The sequence below is a fragment of the Staurois parvus genome, unplaced genomic scaffold (genome assembly GCF_062004578.1).
Source record: "Staurois parvus isolate SC_StPar_1 unplaced genomic scaffold, SC_StPar_1.0 ptg000839l, whole genome shotgun sequence".
Taxonomy (NCBI): Eukaryota; Metazoa; Chordata; class Amphibia; order Anura; family Ranidae; genus Staurois; species Staurois parvus.
The window spans coordinates 495340-514720 of NW_028318635.1; the positions used below are offsets into that span (position 1 = coordinate 495340).

A 19381-nucleotide genomic window follows, 5' to 3' on the forward strand; every position below is an offset into this window, starting at 1 on the left:
CTATGAGTTGAGAATCCCTGCCACCTGTAACATCATTGACCTAATATTGTACTCCCATATTAAAGTATATGTAAACCCCCACTTTGGAAAATATCCCATTCAGTTTAAAATAGAAATGAAAGGCAAAACAAAACGTGTATATACTGTACATATAGAAACAATTATAAATAGAATTTCCCCATTTTTATAAGCAATCACATACCCTCTGTTCTCAGCTGCAAAAGGAGCTCAGGGAGGAGAAAAAGCAACACACTGGTCTTCCCAATGAATGGCTGTGCAGAGGGGGTGTGCAGGCAGAAATCAGATCATTCGAGGAGAGCATGCTGAATTCTCAGCACAGCCAGAGCACTGACCAATGTTCTTTCATGCCTAGCGTAGTCAGTTTTTAATAGGATAGCAGAGGGACTGGCAGGAACACCAAAAATTTCACACAAAGGAAAAAATAAAAAGAGAACAGGATACTTTTTCCCACAAGTACACAGGACAAAAGGCACATATCAGGAATATGAAATGTTGGGTTTACATATGATTTAACTGTTAGCTTTATAATCAAGTATAGCAATTCTTTATTAGTAATATCATAAACTAAAAAAAAACCCAAACTAAAGCACATTGATTCGTGTAAATATATTTTGTAATGTAAAAAAAAGTCCTTACAGCTCTGCTCACATCACTTGCAATAAAGTATTATTTAATTGAAATCACAGTCGAAGGTCCATGAATAATCTTTTCATGATCTAAAAAATATCAAATATTACACATTCTACAAAGACATACAAAAAAACATCACTTTTCTTGTCTGAGCAATTGTTGCAGCTTCAATTCTACCTACAAATCTCAGTAAAAATTAATCAAAATAATGCCCCAAATGATTTTAATTTTTAATCGATGCAATGAAAATATTAACATTACTGTAAAGCCAAAAAAGTTAATACAGTAAGTCCCCGACTTAAGAACGAGTTCCGTTCCAGGAGAACGTTTGTAAATCAAATTCGTTCAAGTCCGACAAAGTGAGTCTTATACACCTTTGACACAAATATACAATGTAAAGCATAAAAGAAAAAACACACACAAAAATATTGTAAATAAACTATTTTTTACTTTTACAGTTTACTTAAAATGGTGGTACAGTACAGTACAACTGAAATAAACTATTTTTTTTACTTTACCAGTTACTTTAAAATGGTGGTACAATACAGTACAACTGTAAATAAACTTTGTTTTACTTTTACAGTTACTGTAGCTTAAAATGGTGGTACAGTACAACTGTAAATAAAATATTTTACTATAACACTTACCTTAAAATGGTGGTACAGTACAGTACAACTGTAAATAAACTATTTTTGCTTTTAAAGCTACCTTAAAATGGTGGTACAGTACAGTACCACAACTAGCATATAGTGGAAGAGAGTTACTGAGGAGGGAGGGTAGGTGGGAGATGGTGGAGGTGAAGGATCATCCACAATAGGAGACGGAGGACAAAATGGAATTTGGCCCACACCTGATGTTGAGGGAGCTGAAGGATCATCAGCAATAGGAGACGGAGGACAAGATGGAATTTGGCCCACACCTGATTTTGAGGGAGCTGAAGAATCATCAGCAATAAGAGATGAAGGGCAAGATGGAATTTGGCCTACACCTGATGTTGACGGAGCTGAAGGATCATCAGCACTAGGAGATGGAGGGCAAGATGGAATTTGGCCCACACCTGATGTTGACGGAACTGAAGAATCATCAGCAATAGGAGAGGGAGGGCAAGATGGAATTTGGTCCACACCTGTTGTTGTTGGAGCTTAAGGATTATCAGCAATAGGAGATGGAGGGCAAGATGGAATTTGGCCCATACCTGATGTTGACGAAGCTGAAGGATCATCAGCAATAGGAGATGGAGGGCAAGGTGGAATTTGGCCCATACCTGATGTTGATGGAGCTGAAGGATAATCAACAATAGGAGATGGAGGGCAAGCTGGAATTTGACCCATACCAGATGCTGATGGATCTGATGGATCATCAACAATAGGAGATGGAGGGCAAGATGGAATTTCACTCACACCTGATGTTGATGACACTGTTTTTTTGATGGATTCAATTCTGTCTAGCCTCTGGAAAAAATGATCCAGTGATGTCTGAGCAGTAGCTCTTTTGTTCTCATCATAGATGACTCTGTAGCACTGGATGGTATCCTGAACAGCTGCTGCAACCTTTGTGCATCATTCTACATTGGGGTCCTGTGCCTCACAAACTAACAGTGTCTCTTCAAGTAAAGAAAATCCCCTTGCCATTGCCTGTGTTGTGAATCTCTTTGGTTCTTCAGTTACATCTTCCTCTTGGCTCTCTTCGTCTTTTTGCTGGGCCTCTAATCCAATCAGGCCCTCATTAGTAAGCTCCCCATGTTGTACAGCAAGGAGTTCAATGAAGTTATCCTCTTGCAGATCTAACTCCAGTTTCATGCTAAGGGTCACTAAGTTGTTGAAGACCGCTTTGGACTCCTTACTCATCTTCTCAAATCCATGAACTTCATGAACAAACTGCAGGCAAAGGTTCTTCCAAACCCCATTCATGGTGACAACTGAAACCTCACGCCAGGCAAAGTTGATTTTTTTTTTATAGCCTTGTAGATGTTATAGTGCTTCCAAAAGTATCGCAAAGTTGTTCCTGTTTCATCAATAGCCTTCACTGCCTGACAAAGGGTGTGACGTAAATAATATTTCTTGAAAGTCGCAATAACTCCTTGTTCCATAGGTTGGATGAGCGCTGTAGTATTCAGTGGCAGATGCACTACTTTGACGTTGGAATGAAAGTAATCCTTGAATTGGGGGTGACCTGGTGTATTGTCCAGCAGCAAAAGAATGTTGAAGGAGATTTCTTTCTCCAAACAATATTTTTCTATCTCTGGGATAAAGTGATGGAAAAACCAGCCCAGGAAAATGGCCTGTGTAACCCAAGCTTTGGAGTTACTCTTCCACTCAACAGAGTAGAGAGTAGAGAGCCCTTGGCTATGTTTTTGAGGGCTCTTGGGTTCTCTGAATGGTAAACTAAGAGAGGCTTTAGTTTCATATCACCGGAAGCATTGCCACCAAACAACAGAGTAAGTCTGTCCTTTGCTGTTTTGAAGCCTGGCATCACCTTTTCCTCTTTACTTCGTTCTGGCATCCACTTCCAGTACAGTCCTGTCTCATCGACTTTAAAAAATTGTAGGGGTAAATAAGAACCTTCATCAATAATTTCTCTAAGTGTTGCTGGAAATTCTTGGGCAGATATGGTATCTGCACTCGCAGCCTCACCACTTACTTTTACGTTGCGAAGGTTGGCTCTAGCCTTGAATCTGTTAAACCATCCATGGCTGGCAGTAAAAGATGCACGCTGTTCACCCCTTTTTTTCGTCAAGTCTTCAAACAGGCTTTTAGCTTTTTCTTGAATAAGCATTAAACTGAGTGGGACTCGATGCTGATGCTGATCCTGCATCCACACACTGAGAAGATTCTTCATCTCCTCTATCACTTTACCACGCTTTTTGGATATTATTGTTGACTTTATAGGCACATAAGACTTCATATGTTCCATGATCTTGGCATTGTTCTATAGACTTGTGCCAATGGTTGAACGATTCATGTTATAAGAACAAGCGAAGTCTACCATCTTTTCCCCTCGGTCCAATTTCTCAATTATTTTCACTTTTGTTTATTTAGTTATTGATTTGCACTTCCTAGCAGTCCCCTCCACATCACCACTTCTTGCGAAAATCCTGGGCTCTGCACAGTACACTGTTGCACTGTACTGTACAGTAAGCACACAGCAGTGCAGCTGTAACAAAGTCCAGCAGACACGTGAGCTACTTCCGGCACTTTGTTTGTATCTACGAATGTTTGTAATGCGAGGTCCGTTCGTATCTGTGAAAGTTCGCAACTCGAATGTTCGTAAGTCGGGAATTTACTGTAATTCTATGCAAAACCAGACTGTCTTACACAATACTTGTAATGAAGTATACAAATTGTAGTGAAGTATACCAATTTACTATGTATCAAAAATGCACATAGCACATAAAACACCAAAAGTAAATTCACATGGCTAACACATTTATTTTCCTCATATACAGTATATATACACAAAAACAATTAATATATCCCAAACGTGAGAGAACCCTCCAAAAAGACTGACACGATCCCCCTCGAAACCCATCAGCCTTTTTGGAGTACATTGTGGACTCTGATGTGCCTGTTTTTTAAGTTGTTTGTGAATATACATCTATTTTAATTAACACAATTAAGCTATCATAAAGGCATTGAGCAAGGCTGGTGCGCACTCTGTTCCTTGTTTTTCAGTGCTTCTTTTGGGATCTTTTGGGCAGCAAAGCTTGGGCCAGTATTAGAATTGCTTGGGATCCATTTTTGCCAGTACACTTCTATTAGGCTCATGGAATTGTTCTTCTTTGACTGTTTAAACAGTTTAATTGCAGAGCATACATACTAGTAATAGGTAAAATAATTCTTATTAAATGCCACTACTTTTGAATCTTCCCCCTTATGTTTGCAAAATGTTATCAAATATATATTTAATTTTTAATCCTGTCGAAGTTTATACCTTAAAACACTATTATATTTCCCTTTTAAATATGCCTCGCCAGTTTTATTTTAAATTGTCTTTAACAAATAATGGGAGTAAGCCAAAATCTGATCATAATTTATTTTTGGGATTTTTTTTCAGCATGATGACTAATATATATTATTTTCAGCCATACGATGTTGTCAAACATGTCAGCTTTCCAATAAGGACTACATCATCTGCAAAGCTGCCATTCGTGCAATTATTTTTGGATCAACAGTAGATTTATATCAATGCCTAACAAGCTGCTGATATCGGAAACTCTGCAACATGTTGTCACTGCCAGAGGCATGAATTCAGTTTTTTCTCCGTTTCTGCTTTTAGTATGTGATCTTATTTGGAACACGAGTACACTCAGAGAAGCAATGGTTTCATTTATCAAAGTCTCTTAGATCTCTGACAGATACAAATTCAGTTATACCTCTTCTGGCAAGAAATATACACAGGGTTTTAGAAACCGTTACTGACATACAGAGCCAGGAGCAAAACAAATACTTCTTGAGCAGTTTATATTTAAGATGTTGATTTGTCTAATAGACTCCTATTCCAGTAAATTCTAAAGCATAATCTGTGTTGTGTTTAACTTTTTTTTTAAACATCTTTTATTCATTTTTTTTGTACATTTAAACATGTATTGAATGTATTCTTACTTGGAATTGGTGTATACTATACAATGGTGCAGTCATACCAAAGAACAGAACAATAACTTCCTTCACATACTGTTATTCATAGCAATTACAGTTCAGTAGTAAACAGAGATAAAACTCAAAAACTAGAGGTCTAGTGATCTCCCCCTGATTAATGATTCCAGTGAATAACCAAGAGTGTAAGGTTAAAAATGTCCCTAATACCAGCTAGAACAAGACGTACAGCCTGTCAAACCCCACCAAGTCACTAGGTAAATTAATTTCTCAAAGGTCCTAAACTATTTGTTGGTTGAGCTTTAACATATTACTTTGTAATAGGGAGTATGACCCATCATATGTTCAATTTTCCTATTGTTTGTTTTTTTTAAGCAATTTTTTTTTTATAAACCTCTACCCTCTCCTGAAGAATCAAGTGGATTTTATACTCATTTAAAGCTCAGCATATAGTTTCTCACAATAGAAAATTAATTAGAACATTTTGACATTTCGGGGGTGCGCATGCGCAGGATCTCCGTACCGGACATGTCCATCAGAGGCTCACCTCCTGGCTGCCAACAGAAGGTTGTTAGATAGCATGTAATGTTCCATGGGGTAGATATAGATCTGGAGTTGAGTTCAGAACTTCATAAGCAGTGAGATTAGAAGAGTTTATGTTGCCTGCATTTCAGACAGACATGATGTGTTGGTTGAAATTTTTGTTGAGGACATTGGCCCTTTGTAGGATTTTTAATTATGTGTTCAATATTTCATGGATGACAAATGTTGTGGTTGTTTTGAAGCTTGCTTTGTGCTTAACTTTAACCACCTTACTAATGCAAACAATAAAAAATGTGTAGATTTCTGGAATGTTGTTTATAATAGCACTCTGCTTACTACTTCAGTTTGTTTCTATATTTAACCACTTGCCTCCTGGTCACAGTAGATTTACTGTGATCGGGTGATGGTTGCAGACTCAGTAATGTAAATAAACGTTGCCAGCTTGCCTCTGAGTTTGGGACGGCCATGTTTGCTCCCCCTGCTAACCTGTGCTGTAGTTGGACACAGCGTGATTTTTGTCAGCAGGTATCAGCCAATGATTATGGCTGAGATCTGCTGATCAGCCGTTTCAAATTACAGCACAGAGTTCTGTGTTTACAAATACACAGGACTCTGTACACAGTGAACCAATCTGGCTGTTTCCTCTCCCTGCAATGCAGGGAGAAAAAAAAAACGTAATATCTTTTAGTAAAAGCAGCTCAAAGTACACACACAGTGCACTTGTTAGGCACACGGTTAACCCTTTGATTGCCCCTTGATAACCTCTTCCCGGCCAGTTTCATTAGTACAGCGACAATGTACAATATTATATTCACTTAATCCCGCCTCACCACCTGCCCCCTATCCCCTCACAGCTACTTCAATCACCCCCCCCTCCATCATTCACTCCCTCACCCACATCTTTAATCTCTCCCTCTCCACTGGCACTTCCCCTCCCCTATAAAGCACCCGCACATCACCCCCATACTCAAAAAAAACCCTCCCTTGACCCCACTGACCTTAACAACCTTAGACCCATCTCCCTGCTGCCATTCACTTCCAAGCTCCTTGAGCGTCTGGCCTACAATCGCCTAAGCGCCCACCTCACTGATAACAACCTCCTTGACCCTCTACAGTCTGGCTTCCGTCCCCTGCACTCCCCCGAAACCACCCTACTTAAAATCACCAACGACCTACTAACCGCCAAAGCTAATGGCCACTATTCTGTCCTGCTCCTTGACCTCTCCGGCCTTCGACACTGTCGACTACCCTCTCCTCCTTACTAAACTGCACTCCCTTGGCATAAGGGAGGCTGCTCTCTCCTGGTTTTCCTCCTACCTTGCCCAACGCTCCTTCAGCGTCACCTATAACACTGCCACCTCCCCCTCCCTCCCCCTCTCTGTCGGAGTCCCCCAAGGCTCTGTCCTCGGACCCCTCCTCTTCTCCATCTACACCTCCTCCCTTGGTAAACTAATACACTCCCACGGCTTAAATTAGCACCTCTATGCCGACGACACACAAATTTACCTCTCCACCCCCCCACCTCACCCCCTCAATCTCCGCCCGCATCGCCCACCTCCTGAACGACATATCAGACTGGATGTCGCTCCATTTCCTCAAACTTAACCTGTCCAAAACAGAGCTCCTGGTCTTCCCCCGCACCCCCCCCCATCCTCTCCATCACTACTAACACAGCCACCATCACTCCCACCTGCCAAAGTCCTGGGTGTCACCCTGGACTCACACCTCTCCTTCCTACCCCACGTCCAATTGCTATCAAGATCATGCAGGCTCCACCTCCGCAACATCTCCAAGATACGTACATTCCTCACCCCAGACACTACTAAAAAACTCGTACACTCCCTCATCATCTCACGCCTGGACTATTGCAACTCCCTTCTCACTGACCTACCCAAACGAACGCTATCCCCACTCCAGTTGATCCTGAACTCAGCGGCGAGACTCATCCACCTCACCAACCGCTCCACATCCGCCACCCCCCTCAGCCAATCCCTTCACTGGCTCCCGATTGCCCAGCGCATCAAATTCAAACTGCTAACCCTGACCTACAAAGCCATTCACAGTGCTGCCCCAAACTACATAACCGACCTGATACCCAAATACTACCCTACCCGTGCCCTTCGCTCCTCACAGGACCTCCTACTCTCTAGCTCCCTGGTCTCCTCCGCCCACGACCGATTGCAGGATTTCTCCAGGACTTCCCCCATCCTCTGGAATTCCCTACCCCAATCCATCAGACTGTCACCTACCCTCATCACCTTCAGGCGCACCCTGAAGACCCACCTCTTCAGGGAAGACTACCCCACCCTCATTTAACAGCTGACCTCCTCCACTCCTCCCACCACTTCATTCCCCACAGCCATTTCTTCCTGTACCACTTTCCCCTCCCTCCTAGATTGTAAGCTCGAAAGAGCAGGGCCCTCGAACCCCTCGTGTATTGTATTGTTTCTGTCTTGTCTCATGTTCTGTCCCCCTTGCTATTGTACAGCGCTGAGCAAACCCTTTGGCGCTATATAAATACTGTATAATAATAATAATAATACTCCAGGTGTGTGCCCAATGTCTGTGATCATGCTGTTATTATACAGTGCAATTCACAGGCATAATGCACAAAGCCAATCAGAGACTTGAATGCCTTGGATGTTGTGCTTCTCAAAGCAGGAAGGAGGTTTTTTTGAATGAAGACTCATTCATCAGGAGAAGATCATAAGCAGCAGCAGATATTTATACAGACATAATTTATTGCCCTTGAAGGCCTGGAAGGCCTGAGCCATGAATGAAATCGATGGAGAGGGAAGGGCCAGAGAAAATCAGGTAACTGCCAAGTTGTGTCTACTTGTGGTCTCAGAGGTTATACTGAAAACAAATAGATACAGTGATTTTACAAAATGTTAATGTATCTACATAGTGGCAATCCAAATTATAATAAACATGATTGCTATTTGAAATGCTTAGAAAGTGTTTAATTCTGATGGGTTGCCTTTGGGTCCTGTTTTTCTTATATTTTAGTAATTAAATACAGCACATGTACAAGTTAGAACAACACATACTGCAACTGCTTTTCAATCTGGATGGATTATGAATTTGTCAACTATAACAAGGCCTGAACAATTATATCTTAATTGTAGTTTTTTTAAAAATACACCTGTATTTTTAGGTCAAAACAAGTTCTGACATATTAGATTTACTTTACAGCATTGCTCAAATAAAATGCATATTGTAATCAGGAGTAATGAAAGAGCACTTTAAGGAAAATCAATTATAATTCACTACATTTAAATAAAAGCTTTGTAGGATAGGGTTGCTGCTGCACTAGCACCGTACGCAACTGTGCAGCACTATTTTGATGTATAATTTTTCTCATGTGGGAACACAGACTGTGGGCAGCAGTACAGTGAAACTTTATCAATTTTGTTTGTAATTTATTCTTATGATTAGAATATTATTTAAGGCACAGTATATTTGTGGCACAGCACCTTTAAAAGCATGGTGCATACATTCTTTTTTCTAGCATTTGTTTTTGGGAGCAGGTTGGTATGAGTATTTAATATATTTATATCACAGCACAAAAATATTTTTCAGGTGATTGTGCTTAGGTCCTATTAAGTATTCATTTACCATAAGCAACTGTGACTTAATTCGTTTTTCTCAGCACAAGAACATTCCCTACTAAAGCCTTGATCAGGAAATCAAACTAAAAATACTGCTTTCGAAGTGATCATACCATAATCTGCTCGTTAGTACACAGCCTTCATCTAAAATGATTTGAAGGGACAGGCACGAAAATATTTCTTGTATGACACCAGATCATGCGATTTTCGTTTAATCAGTACAGTTTCCTCCAAAAATGCAATACAAATAAATACAATACATTACATCACTTCCAAATTTTTATTCTGTCGCACAAGACTTTTCATACCTCTTCACTTTCGATATGAGATTAGCATGCACAAAAAACTGACGATCATTTGTCTGATATCCTGATCATGTGTACAGGGCTTTACCAAGCTCTTATCATTCAAGAGATAGTGCCTTCAAGATAGTAAAAATAATACACCATGCCTGAGCAGTATGTGTAGGCACATCCCAATGTGTGGTTTGTTTCGTTCTGAATTGAAATTTTGACTAAATTTTAGTTATACAGAATTTCAACAAATCACAATTAAACATTAACGAAATAATGAAATTAATTAGTTTTATTTGGGTTTTAGAAGCATCCAAATTAAATAAGTGATTCAAATTTATTCGATAATAGATGGTTGTTAAGGAGTGGAGCAGCCTGTTAACAACCATGACTCATCTGTTGTCAGCGAGATTCCCAGCTGACAGCACAATGTAAACAAACAATGCCCACATTAATTTTTTTTTTAAAAAAGAATGGAGGTCCCCAATCCGATAAGTCTCCCACCTGCAGACTCCCACAACCACAGCCCAGGGTTGAGGAGAAGAGATCCGTATCCCCATCAATATGGGGACAAGGTGCTTTTGGGGGAGCTTTCCTGCCGCACAATACCCCCCAATGTTGAGGAAATGTGGCCTGGTATGGTTCAGGGACACGCTTGCTCATCCCCCCTTTCTTGACCTGCCAGGCTACATGGTCAGATAAGGATCTGGTATGGTATGCAGCCCAGCAGGACCTCCTGAGCCATACCAAGCCATTTGCCCTCAACATGGGGGGTGCTTTGGGGCAGGGGGACCCATGTTGATAGGGATGAGGGCCTCTTACCCACCACCCTGGGTGATGGCTGTGGGGATCTGCAAGGAGGCCCCCAGATCCAGGCCCCCACAATGTGAATTAATTCATTATTTGATATGGGTTACACTGTCACCTTACTCATTCACTAAAAAAGTGTAAAAAAATAAATAACACAGTGGCAGTTTTATTAAAAAAAAAACAATGTTCCCTGAAGTAAACCCAGCAATAAACCGCAGCTGAAATAATTTTTAAAAAAGCTCCACATTTGTTGCTTGCTTCCCCGCATCTGACATGTCGGGTTTTCCACCAATGGTAAATAAAGGGGCGTGGTCACTGATTACATCATCTGGCCCCGCCCCTTTGGTTATTTTGTGTCCAACTGACAACTTCAGTACCCTGTGTTGGCAGTAAGTAAACAAAGAGGCGGGGCACCTGTCATAAGCTGACCATGCCCCTTTGTTCATTTACTGTGCATGATAACTGGAGATGTAAGACACCCAGAGGCAAACGACATGTGCGGAGTTGTTTTTTTGGGGGGTTGTCGGCAGTATTCATTGTGATTAATGCTGGATTTACTCCTGGGGACATTGTTTTTTTTACTAATAAAGGACTTGTCAAAAACTGTCTCTTTGTTTTTATTTTTGACATTTTTTTTTGGTGAATGAGTAGTGTACAGTGTACCCCATATTCATTCACATATGGGGGGACAGGATCCGGGGACTCCCTTACCCTCTAAGAACCGAAGCAGGAATCAGAAGACTCCGGTTGCTACAATTCACACCGGCTCTAATCGCCAGTGCTACTGCAGCCTAAACATGATTAGACAGCTGTAGAGCCCCTTGGACTACTTTTACTAAACAGCCAGCTGCCAGATGTAAAAAATTACACCAAGTTTATAGCAAAACTATACTTACCTCAGCCTTCTTCCAGGTTCCTCTATCTGCTGCTGTTTCTTTTTTTTTTGCATGGGATGATGCCACCCATGTGCATGTGCGGAAATTCATTCATATCGACAGATGCAGAAATTTATTAGCTGAGCTGCACATGCACAGTTTAGTGTACAGTGCCAACAACCAGGTAAGAAAGTTTGATGCAGAAGACATATTTTTTTTCTTTTACTGAAGTTTCACTTTAATGAAAGCTTCATACTTAAAACAATTCAAAACCACATTTGAAATTACATTACTATGTTACCACTTATATGAGAGTTTCATAGTTAGGTTCATATCTACTTTAAAGGTTATGTCTGTATAAACAAGCAATTACATAATGTCTAAAACAGTCATTTTTGCCCTTTTATCTTTTTATTCTCACAATTGAGCTAAATGAATTCATCAATGGCTTGTCGGACAAGCCAACTTCAAGCAATATTGTCTTGTCACTAGTGCGTACTCCCTTATGTATAGCATGGCTGAGTAGGATGATCAAAAACAAGACTGCTTTTCAAATCAACATGAATCTAAAGCTATATCTGTAGACAGCTGAACAGGAAAAACTGTTCAGACTTTCATACCAAAGCAAAAATGATATCTCCCAGGACATAATGCTTTAGTAAGCCTAAAGCTGTTCAGCCTTATTTCATAATTAAATACAGGTACCTTATTTCAAATTAAACATTTACCTTCTGTTTTCTGCTTGTGTTTAACACAATTTATTACTGTATTATACTTTTATAATTCACAAACACTGCCAGCAAAATTAAAAACTTTACAATTACATTGCCCGGTGAAAATAGTTTTTCATGTAACACAAGTTAAATAGGTAACGCAGTAAAAGACAAGGCATACATGAATTTTGTTGCATTATATTTATTGTTATAGTCCTCTAGCAGTAAAATCCTACAGTGCAAAAGAAATTAATGTATACCTTAAAACTGAAATGCAGTGTATGCATTATAACTTCCCTTGTTTATGGTCACAGTGTGACTGTAGAATCATCTCTGCTCTGCTAGGATACAGGTTTTAGGTTGGGTGTTCTTAGACGGACTGCATTTGAATGCATGCCCCCCCCTGGTAATTCCTATATATGATGCTAAGCCTAAGCTCACACCAATGCGATTTTACAGTTCAAAATCACATGACAAGTCGTGTCCTATTTGTGCCTATGGAATCAATTAAATTAGTGCAACTCCGACTTGCACTGATTTTGAAAAAGGTTCCTGCACTATTTTTGGTGATTTCATGTGCGACTTGCATTGACATCTGTGCATGACATCGTACAGATGTCGACAAGCTGCACATGAAATTGCACTGATCGACGGCTTTAAAATCGTGCTACTTCAGCTGAATTAGCACAATTTCAAAGCTGTATTCAGTGTGAACCAGGACTAAATGATAGAACAAAAAGTAAATAGCTGGAAGGGGTGGGCCAGGGAGAGTGAGAATGTGAAGGGGCTCTGATGAGGGCTCTGAAGTCATCCTGCCCAGAAATGAAGCAGACTCGAGATACTTGCTCACTTGAGATACTCTAATGATTGTTTAGTAGAAATCACAGTGTGTAAGAAAATGAGGCAAATCACTTTCAGTACAGGAAATAACTCTCTACAAGTGTGCAAAAAAAAAGTACAGGCTATTGTTCATGTTTAAATTAAATGTAAATTATAAATGGCAGTACAGTGTCTTAGTGGGTAGCACTTCTTTTTCTTTTTTTAGAATCCACGGAGGTGTAAAAAACAAAAACCCATAAGAACAAAAAATGTGCAAGTGCAAAACACAAAAAAGTGCACTTAGGGGTGTGCTTTAGTCCACCCCCGAAGGGGTAGGATCTCTACCCTGATCCCCCAGGGTGCAAGGCTCCTGACAGGGACAAAGGTTTCCACATGGTCCATCTAGCCAAAAGGCCTGGCAGACCCCTTTCCTTGTGGCTAGCCGAAACCAACCATTAAGTACTAGGTAAGAGAGCTCTCCTGAAGAGAGACCCACCAGGAACAGGGGAGGAAGGAACCTAATGGTCACGCATCCTCCCCCTAAACTTCAGGGCAGATACCCACACCTTTCATCTTAGTGAGAAAAAAACACACACATAAGGGAAAAGTGTCAAAATAGTGGGAGAAAAATAAATAAATAAATAAGTGGCCATGCAATTGTGCACTGGCTAGGCCCTGAGGACCGTAGCAAAAAAAAATGCCCTGGACCTAAAAGGCGCAGTGCAGAAAATGTGTTTAGAACAGTGACCATGTGCACTTTTCACACTTGGGTTCACACCCCCATGTGTTACTAAGAGTACCCAGAGGCGACCACTCTCAGGAGGCACTGCTCCCTGGACTCTCTGCTTCCCCGGCCCCTGGCCAGAAAAGGTAGATCCATTTGAATAAGGAGGAGCTGGGCCCATCCAGGTTTCCCAGGGGAATTACTCCCGGGCCCCAACAGCCTGTGAGTTCCTCGGTTTCTCTTCCAGCCAGTACTAACCTTCAGAGCCCCCATCATACCAGCAGGGGTACTATACAGACAGCCATCCTCGCCTAAAAGCAAGAATTATGGCGTAGCACCCCTACTGGACACTGATAAGAACAGATACTACACTTGATCGTAGCCAAAAGGCCAAGAAGCGATCTTGCACAGAAGTGGGTAGCACTTCTATTTTGCATCACTGGGGTCCCAATCAAAACAATATCCACAAGGAGCTTGCATATTCTCCTCATGTTTAAATAGATTTCCTCCCACACTCCACAGACATGCTGGTAGGTTAATTGGCTCCTGTCTAAAAATTGCCCCTAATGTAAGGTTCTACTAAGCATGCCTAACATGGCAGCTTCACCATCTACACCAACAGATAAAACCCTTTGAAAGCACTATAGAAATGTAATAAATAAATGAAAGAAAATAATTTCAATACTGGTGTTCTTCTGTAGCATTTTTGTAGCCACTTTGTGTTTATATCTATGCACGCAGGTAATGGCTGAATGGCATTTCTCAGTGAGGTTACCTGATATTAATATCAATGAACCACCCCTGCATCATTTGAGTTTAATCTTCATCAGAAGTGCACGTGACAGGGTGATAACACCAGAGCACTATTGGGAGACAGTAACAAAATGTTGTCATCATATAACAGAACATTCCTAAACAAAGATCACCAGATATTACTTTATGGAAGGCTGAAGATTTAAAAATATTGAAAATTAGTTTTTGCTAAGATAACTTTAAAAAGACACTTTCATTTTGCCCATTTAGGACAAAGTGACAGTGTTTGTATAAAACCACCACTGATACTCATCTCTCCAGTGATCCCCCGTAGCTACTACTTCCATTGCAGTTGGTGCTAGCAGACGATTATAGGGAAGTAGATGAATTGGGCCTAGTAGACAAACTCTAGGCCTGAGCAGTATCATATGACACACTGGCTGATGTCACCTCTAGGTGATGGTGGATCTTCTTTTAAAAAAAGGCAAAATGTTGTTACATTTATTACTGCCATGATTTCTTTATGAAACATTTGAATCTATAATCGTTATGAAAGAGACATTGCACAGAAAAAAACTGTTAAAAGATAAGTTTACCTTTGGGAACATGCTACATGTGCCACTCATTTTTAGGGTGGAACATGTAACATGTTTTCATAGCCGCATTTGTGTCCGCCACCCCCCCCCCCCCCCCTCTGACAGATGGTATGGGGAGAAGTTTCCCGGTATTATCTGTCAGCTTTGAAAACAGCGTGGCTGTGCGGGACTCCGCCCACACATACGCATCACTCATTCTGTGAATGAGTGCCTACAAGTCCCAGCAGCCTTAGCGGCTGTTGGCTTGTAGTTTTCAATTAACTAGGCAAAATCACGTAAATCTATACGTGATTTTGAATTTCCACTGCTTTTGGCTCTTGAGGATGTCAATCACGGGGTCCTGGCCAGTGAATTTTGGCTGGGACTCGGTGATCGTGGGTGAAGCTGAGAGGTGAGAGATCTGTGTGTAAACAACACCGATCTCTCTCCTGTCAGCATGGACATGCTGCCTTCTATCTCTCTGCACAGCAGAGAGATAGAAAGCAGCAGGTCTGCTTAGTAAAACATAACACAGTCCACAATAAAATCACTCCCTTAACACACAGTTACCCTTTGATTGCCCCAGATGTTAACCCCTTTCTGCCCAGTGTCATTAGTACAGTGGCAGTGCTTTTTATTAGCACTGATCACTGTATTAGTGTCACCGGAGATGTCAGTGCAAGTTAGTTCCCACCCAGTGTCAAAATGCCCACCGCTGATCGCCGTCATTACCTGTATAAATAAATAAATAAAAATTCCAGTATATATATCGCCATTTGTAGATGCTATAACTTTCACATAAACCAATTAATATACACTTACTGGGAAATTTTTAGCAAAGATGTAGCAGAATACATTTGGCCTAAATTTATGAAGACGTTTTATTTTTTTATTGGATATGTTTGACAGAAAAAAGTCAAAAATATTGGTTTTTTTTTTCAAAATTGTCAGTCTTTTTTTGTTTATAGCACAAAAAAAAAACACAGAGGTGATCAAATACCACCAAAAAAAGCTCTATTTGTGGGGAAAAATTGCATTTATGTACAGCATTGCATGATCGCGTAATTGTCAGTTAAAGTAATGCAGTGCAGTATCATAATAAATGGCCTGGTCAGGAGGGGGGTGGTATCTTCTGAAGGGCGAGTGTTTAAACTATGTGACACATATTTTCTTTATCATCAAATGCTAAACAGTGCATATTTTGCTATTTCAAACCATAGTAACATGTAAGCATAGTAGAATGTTTTTCCATTTGAGCTGCAACTCAACATATTTCATTGCTATGGTCATAAACCTTTTTATGTTCATTAGCTTACTAAAGTACTAGTTTTGACTTAGTTTTTACAGCTGTAAGTGAGCATTCACCAGTAGAATGACAGCAGGAAGCTAGAAAGGATCAGATCAGAAAGGATGAGTACCACACTGATCCTGGGTATCAATATATGATTCTCTGTTCTACGGGCTGTGTTATAGCTAGTCTGATCCATATCTTATACATCAGTTCTACAGTGATCATTGGTTTCGTAAGTTTGATGCTTGCTCAAATAACACATATATCTTTTATAATTCCCTCAGTTTAGCTTGGTCCCTTATTCTCTCCTTAAAGTAAAACTTTATGAACCGTATCCAATTTGCATGAAATAACGTTACTTCTTATGGTACCTGTCCGGTGCACTGGTGGTGTGGATTCAGTGCGTATTGAAAAAAGAGTCATGTCTGATTTCTGAGCAGTGCGGTCCGGTTCAGGTGTGGATTACAGGCTATTGACTTCTATGGGAACCGTTTCTAAACAACACACGTCATCAGTTGTGAACAGGATAAAATCCTGACCTGAACCAAATTTAAACCTGTCCTGAACCTGATGTAAACCTGACCTGAACCACTGAACAACTACTGTATCAATTAGCTGTGAAACTTGAGCTTCAATCCACACCGCACATGTGTGAATCCGCACTTACTTTTCTAAATGGAAAGGCTTCATTTGACTATCAAGTTGGATGTGTGATGATACCATGTATTGTCTCCGTGAGTATGGATATCAAGTAATCATTAAAAAAAAAAATTAATAAATACACTGGCATTAAATATATATTCAACTATGTTTCCTTCTTTGCATTCAACCCTGTCAAGTGAAATAGTATAATTAACAAATTAGATATTGGTTTTTGTTGCCGTATAAATTAAAACTCTCAGACCTCCCATATATTTATCATGCTATTATTGCAGCAGTAATTGGAGGATTTACAAGGTGGATTTATGCACTCAGCAAGTAAGTGTATTTATATAAAGCTTTCTTGTCAGATTTAGTGTAGTTGACAACACTTTTCAGGATTGAGGATAGACAGCTTCAAATCATTTGAAAACAGCTGTCTAGTCTATTCATGTGCTTCACTTATCTAGGGAATCTGTCTAGTGCTGTATACTAGGCATGCTGTACCCCAGCTGTAAATCACATTCTGGTAGAACTCATAACTGACTTCTAATATACTAGTGATTATGCAAAAACAATTCCACAAACTACAGCATATAAACTTTACTTTGTTTCATGGCATTAATAATTGTATAACACAAAACATCATTAAGTAAATGCTTGTTTAAGATTTAAATCTATCCTTACTAAACGTTACTGAAATAATCACTTTATCATGACAGCCTATGTTTAAAGTGTTACTAAACCCAGGACCCAGCATTCACTATATCTGGTCTCCCACAGTACACAGAACATGGAAATGCAATTATTTTAGTAAATACAAACTTCTAAATGTCTTTTCTCATCAGCAGTATATAGAAGTCTTGTGAATTCTGTCAGTTTCCAGCTGAGCACTGGTTAATTTTGTAGGTGTTGCCATTCTCCTCTGACTGTCCTATGAGGCTGCATGACTCTTGAACCTCTGTCTGGACAGTGCTGATTGGCCCTGTACTGATCACATGTATCCTCCCCCAAAAAACTCTCTAGCAATACACACCAAGCTGAGCATGTGCAGAGTGTCTCCTAGGGCTCTGTACAATCAGCAGATTGATTGTGGGCTGTGGAAGAAGAGGAAGATCAGAGAAGACAGGATCAAACAGCTTTTTTATATAATGGGTTAACCCCTTAGGTTCCACAGTGAGTATAACAAGCATGCTTTATTGCATATACAGACTGATTTTACTGTTGTGGGTTTAGTAACACTTTAAGGACCAACCTGTAAGTAGTTCAGTTTTTGTTTTAATTCTGTGGACACTTGTTGCTAGTGGATTGACATTTTGTGCTACTACTCTAAATGCAAACCTGTTATTTAAAGGTAGATATATGGTGAAATGTTAGGAAAATTCTGAGAAAAATCAATTTTCACAACAAGGGTGTGAGTTCATTACTTTATTCTAAAAAGGGAATCAAAATGGATATTTTCTAATGTCTATATATAAAGTTTTATTTATATTTATTGTTCATGTGTTCACAGTAGAAAACCAAGGAGGGGACCTTCCTTTTATCTAGGTATCACAGTCACAGTGTGCCAGCTTGAGCATGAATGTCATAATCATTGATTAATAGCTTCAGGTTCAGAGGGAAGCTACAATTTTGGCAATTAACATTGAACAGCAAAGTACAACTGGGATCTGACCTGAGCACTGACAGTATGTTTGTTGAAGACATGTTCAGAAGAAAGGTCTGGCATAGTAAGTAAGAGACATATGTAAAGGTTTTAGTTAAGAGTCCCTCCATTGGTCGATAAAGTTGTACTGGGTTAATAGACTCTGGAAAATCTTTAAAATGGAGTTTTGGAAATTGAGGCTTTAGGTGGGGGTGGATTTGTGTAGTTTGATATTAAGATTTAAGCAGGCCATACAAGGCTCCAATGTTTTCATTTAGCCGCATGAAAAAAAAACTGAACTGATTCCCCCATCCACACATAAGTGGTGGATGCAGGAATCCTCCCTGCTGTGTCATTGCTTTCTGACAATTACCCCACCATCAGAATACACTGATAAGCACTGCAGCCAATTGGAAAAATTTTCCAGAAGCCCATACATGAGAAGTTGATCATCATGAATGGAAACAGCCATAGATGGATCAAAATTTGTACAGTCCCTGCTAAGTCAGCTGAATTTTGATTCATCTATTACCAGCCCTAAAAGTTTATCTAACAATAAAAGAGAGTGGTCTTTTGGGTCAGCAATTTGTTTATTACAGTCAAAAAGGTAGAAGAAAAAAAGAAGACCTGAATGAAGGGCCAGCATGACAGGGGTTAAAGGGGGTTGGGAGAGGAGAGTTCCATTAGCTAAAGGGGGAGTCTAAATGGTTTTAGGGAGGGAGCGGGTGGAGCTACAAGGGGTGGTCTGACAGGGTGTGGCAGGGGGTCTTAAGTTAGAAGAGAGTTTTGACAAGGCAAACTTCCCTCCCTCCCGCCCGTTTGTTTTATGGTTTGTTTTTGGTTGTGG

General features: G+C 40.1%; 1 protein-coding gene and 1 pseudogene across 1 annotated transcript in view; both read right to left on the bottom strand.

Annotated features, from left to right (window-relative positions):
* Positions 1-19381, bottom strand: part of LOC149443669 (autism susceptibility gene 2 protein homolog) — a 782555-nt gene that overhangs the window by 470164 nt on the left and 293010 nt on the right. The window lies entirely within an intron of this gene.
* LOC149443670 (U2 spliceosomal RNA) lies at positions 13913-14033 on the bottom strand (annotated as a pseudogene).